The sequence below is a fragment of the Mustela lutreola genome, chromosome 1, assembly GCF_030435805.1.
Source record: "Mustela lutreola isolate mMusLut2 chromosome 1, mMusLut2.pri, whole genome shotgun sequence".
In the NCBI taxonomy this organism is placed as follows: domain Eukaryota; kingdom Metazoa; phylum Chordata; class Mammalia; order Carnivora; family Mustelidae; genus Mustela; species Mustela lutreola.
The window spans coordinates 210581738-210603128 of NC_081290.1; the positions used below are offsets into that span (position 1 = coordinate 210581738).

Sequence of the window (21391 nt, forward strand, 5' to 3'; positions counted from 1 at the left end):
CATCTGCAGCAAGGAGAGAGGGCTCAGGAACCTGCTCAGCATTCTGAGCTTGGATTTACAGCCTCTAGAACTGTAAAAAAAAAAAAAAAAAATCTATTGTTTAAGCCACCCAGTCTGTGTCATTTTGTTATGACAGTCTTAGCAGACTAACCCACCCATTTTTGTAAATTAATCCAGAAAGGTAAAAGAATATGCCTAAGACCACATGATGGTATATATGTTCATTGCTGCCCTCCTGGGCCCCTTCCTGAGCTACGCACCTGTAGCAGATGCTGTCAGTGCCTCCCTCGTACCATCCTGGGATTCTCCTCTGCACAGTAATGCTGACATCTAAGATTATGTCTGAGGGTTTTGTTTCTGACTTCATGTTCCCTTAGCCTGCATAAAGAGTAAATAGTTAATGCTCTGAAAAAGGCTCTAACCAAGTAATGCACAAGGATTTGTTAAATAAATACTCCTGATTCCTCACTCTTTAGTTGGGATAACTATGAGGTTTCTTTTTATCATCTCCTAGAATTCTCCAGTAGAGTTGAGCTCTAACTGCCCACAGTAGTAGCTGGCTTGATAATGCACCTCTTGGTGGGATTCCATCCCTCCTTCTTACATTTTCCCATTTTCCCACCAGTGATTTCTAGGATCATTATCCAAATACTATACTTCCACTCAGACCCTTGCTCGAGGTCAGCTTCTGGAAGAATCCAAATCAAAATACTATTTCCATGTACCTCAAATCATCCTCTCCACTGACACACTTGAGATCAGGCAGCAGGCAATTCTGGAAGGGCCTAGATAATCTCTAAAGCCTTTATCAATCATTTAATAAAAAGCATACCCCCCAACCTTGTAGTAGTCCTAATACTTAAATTATCTAATACTTAAGTTTCTTTTAATTATCTTTCAAGAAATGTCCATCCTAAAATTTACCTCTCTTTGTTGACCATATTCTCTTGTTCAGTAAATATGTTCATGTTTGTTCCCTTTAAAAAAAGAAAAAAATCAACCCTTCTTTGACTCTGTGGCCTCTTCTTATTCCTGCTGAAGTCACTGGCACTTCTGTGGCAAAAAGAATCCATAAGCATATTGCCAACTCAAACAGACACCTTTTGATTCTTACCTTATACAGAAGCTTTAATGCAGTCTAAATTTTCTTTTTTTTTTTTATTATGGCATAAGCTTTTTGACATCCTTTTGTATTCCAATATTGGAAAGTTATTCTCCTGTATTTTCTTGAGTTTACATTCAGTTTTTATATTTAGAACCTCTTCTAGTTGGACTTTGTGTTGTGTAGGTAGAAAGGCCCTCACATATATAATGAAGTTGAGCATTCACTTCTGAAATCCCTCCACCAAACTTCTTTGACTCTTTTCTCATCGGTCTCCCCTCCTATATTTCTAATCACATACTTACATCTGTGTCATGTTTTCTCCTTCTGTCTATTCTGGGAATTCCCCAAGGCCTGACCCTTAGCCTATTGTTTTTATGTCACAGTCTCCTCTTGAGCAATCTTATCCTCAGTTTTGGTTGACAGCAGTTTTATATTTATATTTTTGTTTTTATACCTTTCCTATTGCAAAGATACTTTAAAATCAACAAATTCAAAAGACTTATTTTTCCCAATCCACCAGTAAAACTTCCTGTTGTTTTTCTAGTATTCTATCCTAATCTGATTAATCATACTTCCATCTACCAAATCACCCATGTCAGAAATCCAAGAGTAGACTTAGGTTTTCTCCTCATTTTTGCCTCAAATTACACTTCAATAAATTAATGAAGTTCTGATTATTTTAGTCCCTAAGCATTTATGATATTATTTCCCTTGGCCTTATCTACATTCCTCTATTAATCTGGTCAATGCAATAATAACATTTTGCCTAGATCACCTAGATATCTTCTGTTTTCGATACTGTGCCCCTGAAACTCTTCCTTTGGACTGCCCCCCAGACTGCTGTAATAGTGGTAGAAATTACTACTGCTCACCAATAATTCAAGCTTTTCTTCCTTCCTGCACATAGAAGAACTCCAGCCCTTTCAGATCTCTTGCAGTTGAGTAAGGCCGTGACTTCTTTGGGCAGTGGTGCATGGGGGGTGTGGTTCTTTCCAGGTGAAGGTGATGAAAACTCCATGTGTGAGTTTCCAGTCTGTATTCCCTGCATTATCAACCAAAAACTGGGGAAGGAGGTGAATATTTAGGTCTGAGTCCCTAGTTCCTCGGGTCAAAACCACAAAGATTTGGGGATTCGTTTGTTACCACAACTTAAAAGCCTACCATGACTGACAAAACACTTAAAATTGTGATCATGTCATGCTCGTATATAAAATTGTCCAGTGTTTTGTTCTGGAAGAATGCTGTACATGTCTTACATAGCATAAGAAGGACTTTCAGATGTGGCCTCTGGTTGTCTTCCTCACTAATGCTCAGGACCCTCACTTTATGTTCGAATACACTGAATTTATTTGGTATCCCATATAATGATGTCTTCTCATTTTGTTACACTGTTATCTTTATTTGGATATCTTATATTTCTATTATTTCATTGGATAACTTCTATTCAAACTTTTAGGTTCCATTCAAGCCTCAACACCACCAAGAAGGTTTCTTTAAATTCTCAAGCTGATTGTAAATTTCTCTAGGCAATGTTTGATATTTATCTTTTTTATCCTATGCTTCTAGCACACTGCATCATATATAATAGGTACTTGATAGATGTCTCTGGAATTCATCTCACAAAATTATTCTCAAATAATTACGAATAAAAGTTTTAGTCATTTAGTCAGACTGATTTTCTTCACAAGGCCAAAATACATAATTTTTTTATTCAAATGTGAATTGAATTGATCTTTTTTTTCAAATAAAATAAATATAGTTAATAACATGCATCTGTTTCAGTGTATTTATAGCCTTTGTTTATTTAACTATCCATTCATGCCATACACATTAACAAAGAAAAGACAGACCTTAAGGATTCTTACCAAGCATTGGAAAAATGTTACTCTTTTAGTCCAAACAACCATAACTATACTTTGTAGTGACTTCTTTATTTGTTCCCCATTTCTATCTTTGTCCACTTATATCTTTTCTTCCAAACTGCAGCCAGAGGGATCCTTTTTAAAAAATTGATTGTGTATGTCCTCAGTTAAAGAAGCTGTCATCACCTAATGGATGTGGCAATAATACAAACCAGTGTACCTCCGACCTTCTCATGAAGAAAGCTGGTGCTGTGAAGAGAATCCCTACCCCTCTGCTCCCCATGCAACTGAAAAATTCTACAATGGTTTGCCATCAGGGTATTCATTCAGATAATGTTTTCCTACTAGGAACTACAAACTTTAAACACTTTTTAAACCTTAAAAATATTGAAAAACATATTAAAAGGGTGTGTTAGTCCCTACATTTTTCTTTACTAATCATTTCAGTTTTTTTCCTTTGGATTAATTGGGCAAGGAAGATATTTGAGTGTGGAAGATTCATTGCTCAGTTATAACGAGTGAAATAAAGGTTTATTAGTAGGAGGCAAATAATACATTAAAATAGATGAAGTTTGAGTTGGAAAAAAAAAAAAAAAAGAAGCTGTCCAATGGCTTTGCATGCTATTGGAAACAAAATCCAAATCCTTGTTCTATTTCATCATAGTTCACATGATTTAAACCCATTACTTCTCTGATCTCATCTCTCTTCCTGCCCCTCCCTTGCTTGCTCTGATCGAGCAATATCCTTCATTTCACATCTCTCAAACATACTGTTACGAATTGAATTGTGTTCCCTCCAAACTTCATATCGTGAAGGCCTAACTCTTAATGTGACTTTATTTGGAGATGGGCCTTTAAAGGGGTAAGTAAAGCTGAGAGGTGCCATGGAATGTTGATAATGTTCTAGTTCTTGTGATGGGTGCTAGTTTCCCACATATGTCTTCTTTGACAAGTTGTAGTCTTATAATCTGTGTATATTTAGGCATTTTGCATTTCAATTGAAAGAATACTGACAGAAGTCACTGACTGACCTAAAACTTAACAAACTACCTCTCTGCTCATGTTATTATTATTATTTTTTAATATACAAAGTCTGATTAATCATCCAAATTAGGGGGTGCCTGGGTGGCACAGTGGGTTGGAGCATCTGCCTTAGGCTCGGGTCATGGTCCCGGGGTCAATAGATCAAGCTCCATGTTGGGTTCTCTGCTCAGCGGGGAGCCTGCTTCCCCATCTCTCTCTCTCTCTCTCTGCCTGCCTTTCCGCCTGCTTATGATCTCTGTCTGTTAAATAAATAAATAAAATCTTTTAAAAAATCATCCAAATTAGTACACCTTTGAGAGTAAGTAAGGATGTTATTAATAATTACAATAGGACCATCCTGGGAAAACCACAATGTGTGGTTACTTTATTAAATACTTCGACTAATTCTTTACTCCTGCCATAATGACTTACAAACACAATTGCCAACTTTTTTCTCAATCCTTTTAAGATTTTTGAGGCCGAGATGAAGTCAAAACTTCTCCAAATGCCCCAGGATAACTAGAAAAATAAAACTGATAGTATCAATAGAGAAATTTAAAATAACAACATTTGCTCTATTAAAACAAAAGCCTTTGACACCCATGAGTGTTCAAAACCAAGTCCTCAAGAAACTTGATCATGGTGATTAAGAATGTTGACAATAATGTGAAAAGCAGGGTTAAGGCAGAAAGTAGAACATTATAAAGCCCCTTGAGAATTGGAGGCGAAGGCTGGTCCCACTGTAAGAACATAAATAGTTTAAAAGGTAAAAATAAAACTATTTCTTCACATATGTGTGAGAGTCTTTTTGCTCAAGAAATGTGTTCACTATTATTACAACTTACCACTAATCAACCTAAAGTTAGCAGGTGCCACAGGAGAGAATTATTTTTGTACCAAATTTCTCAGTTATTCATTTCTCAGGCATTCTTTATAGTATGTGAGAAGTGATAGTTGAGAGAAAAAAATTGAAAATTACTTTCTAGTGGTCCAACAGGCTAATTTTAACAAAATCGAAGGGAAGAAATAGATTTACATGTGTATGGTTTTCTATTGTCTGGTTAATGTACCTTGTTAGGATTAAAGAGGGATAGGGGAGTGGGAAGCCTTCCAGAGCAGAGGACAGCATTCTAATTTACCATGGCTCAAAAACAGTCATCACAGAAGGCAGCATTAGGACAGAATTCCAGAGTCAGCAAAGTTTTAAGCTTTCCTTGTTCCTCACCTCTCACTGTGGCCTCCCAGCATGGGTCCTCATCCAGGACAACCACTGGAGGGTGCTTCCCTCTGCATGCTCTCTTGAGGCCTCCACAGCCCCAGCCTTCCCACCCTCAACGAGACTGGTCAAGCACAACCTTTTTAAAAAAATAGTGATTCAAACGATCTCTTAATAGTTGATGAGATACCTTCTGTGGTGCTTTAAATTACTGTTGTGCTGGACCCTTTTTCAGTCCTGAGCTTTAGCTGCATCACTGCACATCGACTTTCATCATTTCTGATGTGACTGGAATGAGAGTGAGTCCAGCAGGAGAAAAAGCCCATCCACAAGAGTAGCTTTTCAAATATCTATTTATAGCTCAGCTGGGCAAAGGCGAGATTTGAATCTGATTATGAAGAATCAGGAAAATCCCTTCACTTTTTCCCAGTTCCCCAAATAAATACAAACACTCCTCATGGGAAACCTCTAACAGGGCCTTATCTGCTCTCACAAACTTTTATCTCTGTTGATCCTAGGCTCAATTACATCAGAATATTTTACTTTTGGAGACATTACTTATCAATTCCTTCCAGCATGAAAAGCATGTACAACGTGAGCACCTGAGTTGTGCCCCAAGGCAATATTAAACATTCCCTTTCCTACTAAATGATTTTCTGTCAGCTAGTGTGTTGGCACCCTTGGGAAAGGCAGAGATTCATTTATAGAGAATTATGCTGCACAGTCATAAATTTAATCCACCAAATCAATAGCATTTAGGTTTTTTGAAAAAGATAACCAAGGTGCTATCAATAAGGGTAAAAAAAAAAAAAATCTCTGTTCTTCACGGTTAGATCATTTTCACAAATCTAATTATTTGGTGATTGAAAAACCATGGTGTTATAATCCCAACTGGATATGTTAAAACATTTGAATGTAAAGCCTGAGAAAGTGTCAATCAGAAAACTTGCAGGAATGATTCATCACCACTTTCAGGCTATGACGTTAAAGATAGTCTATCTCTATACACCAGATGTGAAGAAAGTAGATAAGTGGCTCTAAACTGGCTGCAGTGGTGATCAGATAATATGGTCCATTCATTCCTCTCCTTCATGAATCACAGAGTTTTATACTATCCACTTAATATCCTCCTGAGTTTTACAGCCTGATGCAGGAATGTCAAACATTTTAATTCACCAAAGGACAAATGAATCATAAACGTTACAACCAGACACAGGTCTCACTGTTTATAGACATGCTGAGGTGGCAGAGACATGACACCTTCATTTAATGCTAGCATTGGATTTCTGACTGATGCAATATTTGACAGAAAACTCATGCATTTCTGTGCTGCAAATGAAAAATTGTTTCTGTCACAGGTGGTTGGGGATGGCCACTTGCAGAAGCCTGTCTTTAAAGGCTATTTCTTCATCCACAAATATTTTTTGGCCAATTGGATGCTCATTCTTAGTACTAACTGATTCAAACATGTTATGGTACATTTGGATACACTGATGAAAAAGAGAAGAAATTGCTTTTCAGTTTTCTGTTAAGAAAGTTCTTCTTTCAGTGTCTTTGTTCTATAGCTCTACACTGAGATTTGCAGTCTTTGCAGCTGCATGTGGAGTTTGGATGAGGGAGATGAATTGTGCCATTAGAAGAGTTTAGGCAGGAGCACACATTACAAATTAAACTAAAGGAATTTCTGTGCAGCCATCTTGAGGTGAAGGGTAATAGTAGTCTACTAGAGTCATAATTTATAATCTCTATTTGGAGTCAGATAGCTGTGTTTCCTCCTCTGTAAACTGGGGATAACACTAGCATTTATTTCAAAATATATCATGAGAATTAAATAAGAAAATGTTTAAAAGTGGCTACTTAAAAAAAGGATCCAGTATACTTTGTTATACAAGAAATGGAAGTGGCTACCACTGCTATCAATAAACGCATTAACCAGCTCAGTTCTCAAGTAGCCAATTTCTTATTTCTACAACATCTGTTGTTTGTTTCTCAAAATGTTATTTTAAGAGAACAAGTGCCAGCAGCTAACACACAGCAGTAAGACTCTGTCCAAGAACTTTCATTTCTACTGCAAGTGGAAATTGCAAGCTATGACTTAGGTGCAATTAAGAAAATTTTATTTACTTACTAAAAATCCAAAAGGTCTGCAAAATACATGTGAAAAAATGTTTTATTAAATAAAATGAGCTCTAATAAAGTTCATATAACTTGAGAGCAGAGATAGAAGTGGAACTTGAGGCTAGAGCCTATGGCTTCAAATCCACATTTAACCTAAACAAAGTGTACTCTTTTAGCCTATGTACTATCAAAAGCAGTTTGTAAAAGAGAAAAAAAAAAGCATCCAGTGTTTCTAATATCAGAAATTTTAATTGGAACTTAAAAAAAGAGAGAGAGAAAAAGAAAGAGAGGAGTTTATATGAAACTTGAAAGTACAACTATAAATGAATGATTCCTTAGAAGTGAAAACGAAGTTAGAGTTATCAAAATATCATCAATTATTGATATTATCAATTGTTATTCGCTATTGTGTGTGTATGAGCTGAATATCTGTAAGTTCCAGATTCTGTGCTAAGCTTTACTGGGAAAAAATAAAAAATGAGAGATACAACTCTTGGGCACAAGGAAGCCACACTCTTTCTGTAATACAGAAATATGTAAATAATTGCCATAAAAGAGAAAAGTTGTTGGTAGAGTACAGTGCTGGGAAAATGTAAGATGGGAGATATCACTCTGCATGGAAAAATGGGAGAAAGCTTCTAAAAGGAGGGAGGATTTGGAAGGTGAATGAGGGTACTCTAGATAAAGAGTGGGGAAGAGGGAGAGATGATCATATGCCAAACAGGTGCAAAAGAACAGTTTACCAAGCAGAATGAGTGATTTAAGGTCCCTAAACAGTGTTGAATATAAAAGAAAATAAAGGGCATTGGTAAAAGTAGTAAAAGGTGAAGTTAGAAAGAAAAGAAAGGCTTAAGTCATTGTAAACTCCAGCCCAGGAAACACACAACAACTTGCCTGGGGAAAGAAGAATGACTATTGCTGGAAGAGATTGAAAATTATCCAGCAATATCACTCTCATTAAGTGGCTCAGCTTCACTGAAGACATAAAAATCTCTGTGATCAGGCAGCATAGAATCGCACACAATTATCTATCCAATTTATATTTTTCAATTTAATTTAATGTTTAAAATTCTGATATAGTTAACATACAGTGTAGTATTAGTTTCAGATGTACAATATAGTGATTCAACAAATCCATACATCATCCAGTGCTCATCACAAGTGTACTCCTAAATCACCTTCACCAATTTCACCCATCCCCCACTCCAATATTTAGATAAAAAAGAGGATGTTAAAATAGGGTAATAAGAAAAAAAAAAAAAAAAAAAAGGATGTGAAGTAATGAAAACATCTCAAGTAAAATACAGTTTGAGGAAAAAGATTCTAAGTATTATCTAACTTTCTGTCAAACACACAGACTGGAATATAAGCGCATCTCCTAATTTCCCCATATACATATGATGAATCTTGTAACCACCAGCTCCACCAACCAAACCACACCAGGCCATTATGAAGAAGCACTGATTTTTTTTAAAGGTAAAGTGCACTTAAAATGAATAATTCCAGAGAGAAAAATGAAAATTTTTCCCAAGCATAAAATTTTAGAGAAAGCTTCTGCCATTACATATTTTAAAAATGCCCCTGATTTCTGTTTCACTCTGCTATATCAAGAGCTTGGAATTCAACAGAAATCTGCTTATAAGGGGTTGGGATTATGGACATTGGGGAGGGCATGTGATTTGGTGAGTGCTGTGAAGTGTGTAAACCTGGTGATTCACAGACCTGTACCCCTGGGGATAAAAATATATGTTTATAAAAAATAAAAAAATAAAAAATAAATAAAAAAAATAAATACTAGTTGTACTAACTACAAAAAAAAAAAAGCTACTGCTATGAATTAATCTGAACACATGTATATGATTTTTATAAATTCTGAGAAGCTGAATGTGAACCAGCATGAGAATGAGAAACTTCATGCATTATAATCTCAAGGGCATCCCATATTTTTGTGGACATTACCATCAGAAAATCACCAGGTTCTCATGGTGAAGATCCAAGAAAGAGTTACTCTCAACTGTAGCAGAGAGATGGAAAAAAAAAAAAAAAAATATATATATATATATATAAGTGGTAAAGCATGACAAGTGCTCTCTCCAAACAGAAATCTGCTTTCTAAGGAAAAATACTTACCAGCATGCAGTTTGAAATTTTATCCCTATTGGGAGAAGGGAATTCCTCTCCACTAAGGATCCCTTCAAACTTTCTGTCCCCTTCTAGGAGGAAAAAATACATACTCAACAAGAGATTGGGTTTCAAGAAATAAATTAGGAACACATAACCGAGGAAAGAGAGAAAGAAGAAAGAAGGTATAAAGGGAGACATACCAATGCAGGAAGAACTTGTGAGGTCCATAGTCTCATAGAACCACTAAAAATCTGAAACATAATTAAAAGATTATAAAATGTTTCATTACCCCTATACTTTCACACTACCTCAAAAAATAGGTTACAGCTGAAAGATCTACAAGGCACATATTTTCTTTAGAGAGGAGTGTTTTGAGAAGCCCAAACTGAGAGAAGAAAGACCATAGAGGAAACTGAAGCTTCTATCTCCTATAGCTATAACAAACATTAAAAATAGCCCAATTTTAAACCAGAAAAACATACAACCTCCCACTTAAGGGTCTACTGGTTCTCATTCCTAATAGGTCTCAGTTCTTATTGCTAAATACATCATGTCTGGATTTCAACAAAAAATACAATACATTCTAAAAAGCTACAGAAAAATAGAGTTTGAGGAACAAAGCAAGCACAACTCAGACTTGGATATGACCCAGATTTAGGGATTATCAGTGTGGGAATATATGTTATATGTAAATAATATATTAGGGATCTAATGGAAAAAGTGGACAGCATGCAAGAACCAGTTGATATGTATTATAAGTAGAAATATGGGAACTCTAGGAATCAAGAATACTGAGCAGAAAGTAAAAATGCATTCAACAGGTTCATCAATAAGTGGAACATGACTGAGAGAATCAGTGAGATGGAGGATAGACCAACAGAAATTTTTTAAACCAAAATACAAACAAAAAAACTTTTTATAAATGTTTAGAACATCCAATAACTGTGAGACAATTTCAAAAGGCATAATATACATGTAATTGGAATGCCAGAAGAACAGAGTAGAAGAAATATTAAATACAGTGACCAAGAATTTTTCAAAGTTCATGGCAAACACCAAGATAGATACTAGACACTCAGAGACTAAAAAGCAAAATAAATACCCAGAAATCTACATGTAGGCATTTATAGCAAGATCTCCCTTCCACAGACAGATGAGAGAGAGAGAGAGAGGGAGGGAGAGAGAGAGAGAAAGAGAGAGAGAATCTTGAAAGAAGATAGAATGAGAAGGGAAAAAACCTACCTATAAAGAAACATGGCTAAGAATTACAGCAGATTTCTCATCATAAATGGTATAAGCAAAAAGAGAGAAGAGTGAACAATCAAAGGCTTCAAAGAAAAGATCTACTAACCTAGAATTCTATATCCAGAAAAAAATATCATTCAAAAGTGAAGGAGAATCAGTATTTAATGGACTGACAAATATTGGGTAAATTCTTTGCCAGGAGATGTGGCTTCAAGAAATATTAAGAATATTCTTCAAGCAGAGAGAAAATTATGTAGCTAGGAAAATAAAATATCTGCTTTAAAAGAGGGAGAGAGTATGGAGAAGTAAGAGATGAAAAAAATGTAATCTTTTGCTTATTCTTAAATGATCTAAAAGATAACTTTTTGTTTAAAGTAATTCCATATTGGCTAATACAATATATAGATAAGTGATATGGTTGACCTTAATGTCACCTGGAACAGAACAGGGAAACTGGAATACTCTAAATTACCTGTATTGCACATAATGTGGTCAGTGTTATTTGAAGGTAGAGATATATTGGCTAAAAATGTATTTTAAAACTTCAGACTGACCACTAAAAAGGAAAAAAAAAAATGAAGTGACATGCTAAGAGAGTAGATAAAATGGAATAATATGAAATAATTGAAAGCAGAGAACAAAGAAGAAAAAAAGAAACAAATAAATACATAGAAGAGTAAACATTTAAAAAACATCATAGATGTTAAATCAATTATACCAATAATCCCATTAAATTTGAATACTTTAATTATACCACATAAAACAGAAATTGTCAGAATAACTAACACAGAAAAACTAACTGTGTATTATCTGGAAGAAACCTACTTTAAATACAAAGATTCAGGTAGTTAAAGGAATGGAGAAATATTTACCATGCTAATACTAATAATAAAAAAACTTGAACTATCTCTATTAATTTCAGACAAAACAAATTTAACTAAAAGGAATATTTTCAAGGATAATTGGCTATATTAAATAATGACGAAAGGTTTAATTTACCAAAAGACATAACAATCTTTAATGTGTATATACCTAGTAATTAAGCATTAATAAATAGGAGGTCCAAAGAAAGTCTTAGAACCACAAAAATATAGACAAATCCTCTTTAAGTAGTTGATTAAACAAACAGACAAAAAATCAGTAAGGATATAATGGACCTGAGCAACACTACAAACCAGCTGGATATACATGACTCCACCCCACAACAGCAGAATACAGATTCTGTTCAAGATCACAAAGAAGACTAAGCAAGGTATAATATGTGTTGAACCATAAGACATACTTCAACAAATTTAAGAGAATGAAAATACATATGAAATGTATTGTCAGACTGCAATGGAATAAACTAAAAATAAATAACAGAAAGATTGCTGAAAAATCCTCAATATTTAGAGATTAAATAACACGCTTCAAATTCAATAATGGATCAAAGAAAACTCAAGATAAGTGTTTAAATGTTGTGAAAGTTAATTTAACCTATGAAATTTTATGGGTTGCAGTAAAGCAAAAATGGAATGATGAGGTAAATTTATAGCATTAAATGTGTATATTAGAAAAGAAGAAAGATCTAAAATGAATAGTTCAGGAGTTCACTTTAAGAAACTAGAGAAAGAGAAACAATGTAAGCCTTAAGCAAGCAGAAGGAAAAGAAATAAGAACTACAGTAAAAAATGAAAAAAAAACAATGAATTTGAGAACAAGAAAATAAGAGAGAAGATAAAAATAAAAAGCTGTCTCTGAAAATTTCAGTAAATTGAAAATTCTCTACCCACACTAACCAAGAAATAAGGAGGGGGCATCATTTACTATTATAAGAAATAAAAGTTAATACTAAGGGAATGTTATGGAAAACTCTCTGCCCATCAGTGTGATAACTTAAATGAAACTGACAAATTACTTGAAAGACACAAATTACTAACTCTCACCTAAAGAAGAAATAGATAATCTGAATAAATCTGTATATATATTAATATATAGATCTGTATATATATATATAATATATATAAATATATAGATCTGTGTATATATATATTAATATATAGATCTGTATATATATAATATATATATTAATATATAGATCTGTATATATATATATATTAATATATAGATCTGTATATATATTAAAATCTTCAAGAAAAGAAAGGACCAGGCCCAGATGATTACACTGGTGGGTTCTACCAAATGTTTAATGAAGAAATCATACCAATTCTCCACAATCTGTTCTAGAAAACAGAAGCAGAAACATAACACTCACTTATGATTGAAAACTTTCAACTCATAGAAATAGGGACTTCTTCAACTTGATAAACTGCATCCACAAAAATCTTACAGTTATTATCGTACTTAGTGATGAGAAACTGAATGTTTTTTCTGTCAAGATCAGGAGCAAGGTAAGTGTGAACTCTCTCGCCACTCTCATTCAAATTGTACTGAAATTCAGAGGTGGTATAGGAAGACAAGGAAAGGAAATAAAAGGTGTATAGATAGGAAAGAAATAAATAAAATAGCTGGTTTTTTTTCATTTGTTTTTGCAGATGACATGATTTTTTTATGTAGAAAAATCCTTGAGAATTGAAAACAAAAAACAAAAACAAAAGCTCCTGGAAAAAATATGCAATCATTGCACAGTTGCACAAAGTATGAAAGTTAATACAGAAAGTTAATTGCTTCTCAGTAATGAATAATTGAAACCTGAATTAAAAAACCAATTTGAAATTATAATAGTACCAAAAATGAAAACCCAATATAAATCTAAAATATATTTATAGGATCTAGTGTCCAAAGCACAAAATTCTGATGAAAAATTTCAAATAATGTCTAAATAAGTGGAGAAATAGTCTATATTCATAGATTAGAACATTTAAGTTGCTAGGATGTCAATTATACCTACTTGATACTTAGATTCAATACAGCCTCAAAAAAATTCTAGAAGCTATTTTGTAAACATCATCAAACTGAATTTAAAATTTAAAGTTTACTTTAATGGTTTGACCATCAGTTATTAGATACCATACCAAATGCACAATCCATCAAAGAAAAAATATGATAAAATATATATTATGCTTTGAACTCGGGCTTGGAGAAATACATTGCTAAAGAAATCTAAAGACAAAAAGTCAAGAATAAGCAATGCAATATTAAAGAGCAATAAAACTGAAATTCTCATATTACATCATTTTAAGACCCACCATAAAGCTATGTAATCAAGATGATGTGGTGCTGGTGGAAGACTAGACACATACAGCATACAAGGTCTCCAGAAACAGACTTAAATGAACATATTCAACAGATTGTTGGAAAGGACTACAGGCAACCCAATGGAATAAATATAGTCTTTTTCTTTTCTTTTCTTCCTTCCTTTCTTTCTTTCTTTCTGACTGAGAGAGAAAGACATTTGGAGGTTGGGGGCAGACAGAAGGAGAGAGAGACTCTTAAGCAGTCTTCATGCCTTGCACGAAGATCTATGAGGGGTTCAATCTTATAACCTTGAGATCATGACCTGAGCCAAAATCAAGAGTCAGACACTTAACCAACTGAGCCACCCAGGTGCCCCTAAATATAGTCTTTCCAACAATGTTGGAGCAATACGATGTCTGTATGTTTAGTAGATAAAATAATGCTTCCCCTTCCTCAAGATGTCAACTTTCAGATCCCAGATCCTGTGAATATGTTACCTTACATGAAGAAGAGGACTTTGCAGATGTGATTAAGTAAAGAATATTGACATGGGGAGATTATTTTGGATTATTCAGATGAGGCCAAGTAATTACAGGAAGCTTTTATAAGAGAAAAGCAAGAGTAAGGGTTTAGAGAAACAGGCTTAACAACAGAAGCAAAAGTTTGAGTATGTTTGCTCTTGTTTTGAAGATGGAGGAAGTGCCCTGGAGCCAAGGAATTCTGGTGGCCTCTAAGAACTAGAAAGTCATGGAGAAAGACTCTCTCTAGAGACTGAAAGTAACAGCCCCCAAACCCATTTTGGATTTTTGATTGCCACTCAATTTGTGGCATTTTGTTATAGCAGCCACAAAGAAATAATATCTATGCAAAATAATGGACCTGGACACAAACCTTACACTTTTCATAAATATTAAGTCAAAATACATCATAAACCTACATGGAAAATACAAACTGACAGAGCTTATAGAAGAAAATAAAGGAGAAAATCTAGGTAGATGATTTTTGATTTGACCATTAATTTTTATTATTTATTTATTTTTTTAAAGATTTTATTTATTGGGGTGCTTGGGTGGCTCAGTTGTTTAGTGTCTGCCTTCGGCTCAGGTCATGATCCAATGGTCCTGGGATCAAGCTCCACATGGGCTCATCCTGAACAGGCGGGAAGCCTGCTTCTCCCTTACCTACTTCCCCTGCTGATGTTCCCTCTCTGGCTATGTCTCTCTGTCAAATAAATAAATGAAATCTTTAAAAAAATATATTTTATTTATTTATTTATTTATTTGAGAGAGACAGAGAGCATGAGCAGGGGGAGGGGTAGAGTAAGTGGGAGAAGCAGATGCCTGGTAAAACAGGGAGCCCAATCTGGGGCTTGATCCCAGGACCCTGAGATCATCACCTGAGTCAAAGACAACCACTTAACCAACTGAGCCACCCAGGAGTCCCTGACCGTTAATTTTTAGGTACCATACCAGAAAGCACAATCCATCAACAACAACAACAACAAAAATGATAAAATGAACTTTATTAAGTTTTCAAACTTCTGCTTTGAGAAACACACTGCTAAAAGAATCAAAAGACAAGTGTGATATACTAAATAATGCCTCTCCCCAAAGATGTCTATATCTTATGAATATGTTATCTTATATGGCAAAAGGGATTTTGCAGATATAATCAAGGATCTTCAGATGGGGAGACTGTCCAAAATTATCTGGGTAATTCCAGTGTAAACACAGGGTCCTTATAAAATAAGGGAAGAAGAATCAGTCAGAGAGAGAGTAAATTACTATGCTCCTAGCTTTGAAGACAGAGGATGGAGCCATGAGCCAACAAATGAAGGTGGCCTCTGGAAGCTAGAAAAAAGAAAGAAATGAATTTTCCCTAAAGTGTCTAGAAGGAATATAATCTGCAACACCATGTTTGTGTGGACTTCTGATCTCTAGAACAATTGGAGAATAAACTTGTATTATTTAATTCACCCAGTTTATGAAATTTTTTATAGCAGTATTAGAAAACTAAAATTTGCAAGCCATAAACTGGAAGAAAATTTATGCAAAAGCATATCTGATAAAAGAGTTGCATCCAAAATATACAAAGAACTCTTAAAAATCCGTAAGAAAATAAAAATCCAATTAAAATAATAAGCAAAGAACTAAACAGACATCTCACCAAGGAGACAAACATGATTTTTCAAAAGTGTGTGCAAAGAAGCTGAGCTTACTAGGCAATTTCAAATGAAAACAACGGAAAAAAAAATGCACAATGGATTATCACTCACATCCTAGGAAAATAGCTAAAATCTACAACTAACAGTGTCAAGGATGCAGACCAAGAGAAGGTCTCATTCACTACAGTTGGAATGATACAGTCATTTGGAGGATAGTTTATTAGCTTTTTTACAAAGCTAAATATAATCTTACCATATAATCTAGCAATTGCATTCCTAGGTAAGTACTCAACTGATTAGAAAATGTATATCCAAACAAAAATCTGTATATGAATGTCCACAACAGTTTTATTCATAATAGCTGAAAACTGGAAGAAACCAACATGTCATCCAACAGATGAGTAAAAACAAAGTAGGGTGTAACCAAGCCAGGGAAAATTCCATACAATGGAATTTTATTCAGCAATTAAAAGAAATGAGTTATAAGCTAAAAAGATACAGATCAATCTTAAATGTTTATTGCTGAATGAAAAATTTACTCTGAAAAGTCTACACACAATGTGATTTGAACTATATGACATTCAAAAAAAAATTATATAGCTGGTTAATGCATCCTTGGTTGCAGAGGGCGGGAAAATGTGGTTTAATAGGTGAAGCACTAGGGACTTTTTAGGGCAGTGAAACTGTCATGAACTGTAATGGATAAATGACACAATGCATTTGTCCAAAAATAAATAGAACTTTGCAGGACAAATAGGGATCCTTAATGTAAGCAAGTCTAAAAAATCATTTAGGAGGTTGGTGATCTCAGGAAGGAATACAGAATGTGACCAAAAAATAACTTTATTATAAATATAGGAAATAACCACATAAAAGTGTATGGAAAACAAAATGCTAATCTAAGTAACTTTTGAAATTAGTGGAGTCTGATACTAAAGGTAGAAGGAGAAGTATGCAAGCACCGTACTCTAGTTAATTCCCAGTGGCAAGGGTTAAAAATTTTGAGACAGCTATAAATGTATAATGGAATTGATGTAATCAAGTAATTAGGTAGCATATGGTGGGAGCCATGTTTTTCACTGTTGGAGTGGGAGGTTATAGACAAGAAAGGGCAGAAGGCTGAAATGATGCATACAGTAAAGGATTAGAGTTGACATCCGTATGAATTCATGATTAGTTTAATGTAGGTACAGATGGGTACATACAGAAATATCAATAAATTTGTGTATATAATACACATATTGATTGATTATGTGTATATAGTATATGTTTTCATGTTCTGTCAGCTAGTAGGAACTAGAAACAATGTAATCCTAGAAATAACTCGTAGACCCAAAACCTACATCATTGTATCTAATACTATTTTCCAATAAAAAAAAAATCAAGAATTTGAGGGGAATTGACTGATTGTAAGGCTGACAGAGAAATAAGCAAGATGATTGAGGACAATCTTTTAATTTCTCAAAGTGAAGAAGTGCTCAGAAACCAAAACGATGTGATAGGTGAAAAAATGTTCAAAGCTGAAATAATGTGAGCAACAAACTAAATAACATAGTATTGGATTATAACACAAAATATAAAATAAATGTCTCATAGCTCAGTCTAATCATGAGTAAAACAAATAACAAAGTTGGAAAATTTGGGAAAATACCTGAATAAGGCCTGGGTGGGGGGGGGGGGGAAGATGGTCCAAGAAATTCTCAGAGTCTAGAAGAGGCAAAGATGACATGATGACAAATTGTAATAATAAGGTGTTCTTTCTTTTGAAGTTTTTTTTGTTTTTTTACATTTTAACTCCAGTACAGTTAACAAACATGTTATATTAGTTTCAGGTATATAATATAGTGATTCAACAATCCTATGCCTTACTCAGTGCTCATCATGGTAAGTGTGCTCCTCAATCCATATCACCTGTTTAACCTGTCCCCAGTCTCATCTCCCCTCTAGTAAGTTTGCTCTTTTTAGTGAAGAGTCTGATTCTTGGTTTGTCTTCTTCTCGTTTTGTTTTGTTTTGTTTTTTTTCTTTTACTCATCTATAGTTTCTTAACTTCCACTTGTAAGTGAAATCATATGGCATCTGTCTTTCTTGTACTTATTTATTTTGCTTAACATTATACTTTCTAGCTCTACCAATGTCATTGCAAATAGCAAAATTTTATTCTTTTTTATGGCTGGATAATATTTCATTATGTATATGGAATTCCATTATATATATGGACACTTGAACTTGCTTAATTTGTCTATTTAAATAATAACTGCTATAAACACAGGAGTGTATATATCCTTTCAAATTAGTGGTTTTGTATTTGGATAAATACCCACTAATGCAATTAGTGGATCATAGGGTAGTTCTATTTTTTTTTTTTTTTAAGATTTTATTTGTCAAAGATAGAGAGTGAATGCACAAGCAAGGGAAGCAGCAGGCAGAGCAGGTTCCCTGCTGAGCAAGGGGTCTGATGTGGGACTGGATCCTAGGACCCTGGGATTGTGACCTGAGCCGAAGGCAGCTGCTTAACCAACTGAGCCACCCAGGCATCCCAGTAGTTCTATTTTTAACTTATTGAGGAACCTCCATATTGTTTTTGAGAGTGACTGCACTAGTGTGCATTCCCACCAATGGTGCACACTGTTCCTGTTTCTCCACATCCTCGCCAACACTTTTTTATTGTGTTGTTGTTTTTAGCCATTCTGACAGGTGTGAGGTGATATTTCATTGTAATTTTGACTTACACTTCCACGATGATAAGTGATGATAAGCATTTCTTCATGTGTCTATTGGCCATTTGTAAGTATTCTTTGGAGAAATTTTTGTTCATGTCTTCTACCCATTTTTTTTTTTTTTTAATTTTTTATTTTTTATAAACATATATTTTTTATATACATATATTTTTATCCCCAGGTCTGTGAATCACCAGGTTTACACACTTCACAGCACTCACCAAATCACATACCCTCCCCAATGTCCATAATCCCACCCCCTTCTCCCCAACCCTCTCCCCCCGGCAACCCTCAGTTTGTTTTGTGAGATTAAGAGTCACTTATGGTTTGTCTCCCTCCCAATCCCATCTTGTTTCATTTATTCTTCTACCCACTTAAGCCTCCATGTTGCATCACCACTTCCTCATATCAGGGAGATCATATGATAGTTGTCTTTCTCTGCTTGACTTATTTCGCTAAGCATGATACGCTCTAGTTCCATCCATGTTGTTGCAAATGGCAAGATTTCATTTCTTTTGATGGCTGCATAGTATTCCATTGTGTATATATACCACATCTTCTTGATCCATTCATCTGTTGATGGACATCTAGGTTCTTTCCATAGTTTGGCTATTGTACTATTGGGTATTTACCCTAAAGATACAAATGTAGTGATCCAAAGGGACACATGCACCCGAATGTTTATAGCAGCAATGTCCACAATAGCCAAACTATGGAAAGAATCTTCTACCCATTTTTAAGATTTTTTTTTTTTTTAAATTTGACAGAGGGAGAGAGAGATCACAGGCAGGCAGAGCAGCAGGCAGAGAGAAAGAGGGGGAAGCAGTTCCCTGCTGAACAGAGAGCCCAGTGCGGGGCTTGATCCCAGGACCCTGAGATCATGACCTGAGCCGAAGGCAGAGGTTTAACCCACTGAGCCACCCAGGTGCCCCTACCCATTTTTATGGATTATTTGGGTTTTGGGGATGTTGAGCTGTATAAATTCTGTATATATTTTGGATACTATCCCTTCATCAGATAAGTCAATTGCAAATAACTTCTCCCATTCCATAGGCAGAAGTTACTGCTTGTATTGCCTTCTAGGATTTTTGTTTCAGGTCTCACATTTAGGCCTTTAATCCATGTTGAATTGATTTTTGTGTATAGTATGAGAAAGTGGCCCAGTTTCACTGTTTTGCATGTTGCTGTCCAGTTTTCTCAACACCCTTTGTTGAACAGACTGTGTTTTTCCTCTTGGATATTCTTTCATACTTTGTTGAAAGTTAATTGACCATAAATTTGTGGGATTGTTTCTGCATTTTTCTATTCTGTCCTGTGGATCTTTGTGTCTATTTTTGTGCCAGTACCATACTGTTGTGATTAGCACATGTGTGGTATAACCTAAAACCTGGAATTATCTTAACATCATTTTGTCTGATACAAGTATTGCTATCCCAGCTTTCTTTTCATGTCCATTTGAATGATAAATATTTTTGCATTCTTTCACTTTTAACGTGCACATGTCTTTAGGTCTGAAATGTGTCTCTTGTAGACAGCATGTACTTGGATCTTGTTTTTATCCATTCCATCACCCTATGTCTTGTGATTGGACTAGTTAGTCTGTTTCCATTCAAAGTAATTATTGATAGATATGTACCCATCGCCATTTTGTTACTTATTTTATGGTTGTTTTTGTAGTTCTTCTCTGTTCTTTTCTTTTCTTGTTCTCTTCTCTCATGGTTTGTTGGCTTTCTTCCGTGAAATACTTGGATTCCTTTCTCATCACTTTTTGCATTTCTATTAGCGGTTTTTGATTTGTGGTTACAATTTGGTTGTGTTGTCTTCTAACATAACATCTTTTTTTTTTTTTCTGGGTTGCAAAAGAGGATTTATTTTTTGCACTTTGTCTAAGTCTTTGTTCACAAACTAAACAAAAACAGCAAAAGTGCGATAATAAAATATAGTAGACATTTAGTGGCACAATCAGCAATATACAGTAGTGATGAAAATTGGTAGTTAAAGAGTCTAGGTAACTAATAAGTTATTAGAGTACTACACATTTGAAGCTAAAGGTCACTTTTGAGTGAAACAGCCATCAAAATGGTTTCGGGTACTCTTGATATGTTTCTAGCAGTCTCTATTTATTTGATGGTTGCCTAAGTTTGAAGTCATTCTTTGTTGCTCTCCTCCTCACATTTTAAGTTTATGGTGTCATACTTTATATCCTTTTATTTTGTGAGTCCCTTGACTGATTTTTAGAGATATACTTACTGTTACTGCTTTGTGCTTCAACTTTTTTTACACCCACTTATGGATTTTCCTTTCAACTCAAAGAATCACCTTTAACATTTCTTCTAGGGCTGGTTTAGTGGTCATGAATTCCTTTAACTTTTGCTTGTTTGTGAAACTCTTCATCTCTCATTCTATTCTGATTGATAAGCCTGGCTAGATTACATATTCTTGACTGCAGAATTTTTTTTTTTCCTTTCAGCCCTTTGAATATATCATGACACTCTCTTCTGGCTTGCAAAGTGTTGGCTGAAAAATCAGCTGATAACCTCATGGGTTTTCCCTCGTCCATAATTGCTTTCTTTTCTCTTGCTGCTTTAAAATTCTCCCTTTATGCCTATGTTTTGCCATTTCAATTATTATATGTCTTT

At 34.7% G+C, this 21391-nt stretch overlaps 1 pseudogene; it reads right to left on the minus strand.

Annotated features, from left to right (window-relative positions):
• Positions 1 to 20582: 20582 nt before the first annotated feature.
• Positions 20583 to 20681, minus strand: LOC131823041 (small nucleolar RNA SNORA40; annotated as a pseudogene).
• Between the last annotated feature and the right edge of the window lie 710 nt (positions 20682 to 21391).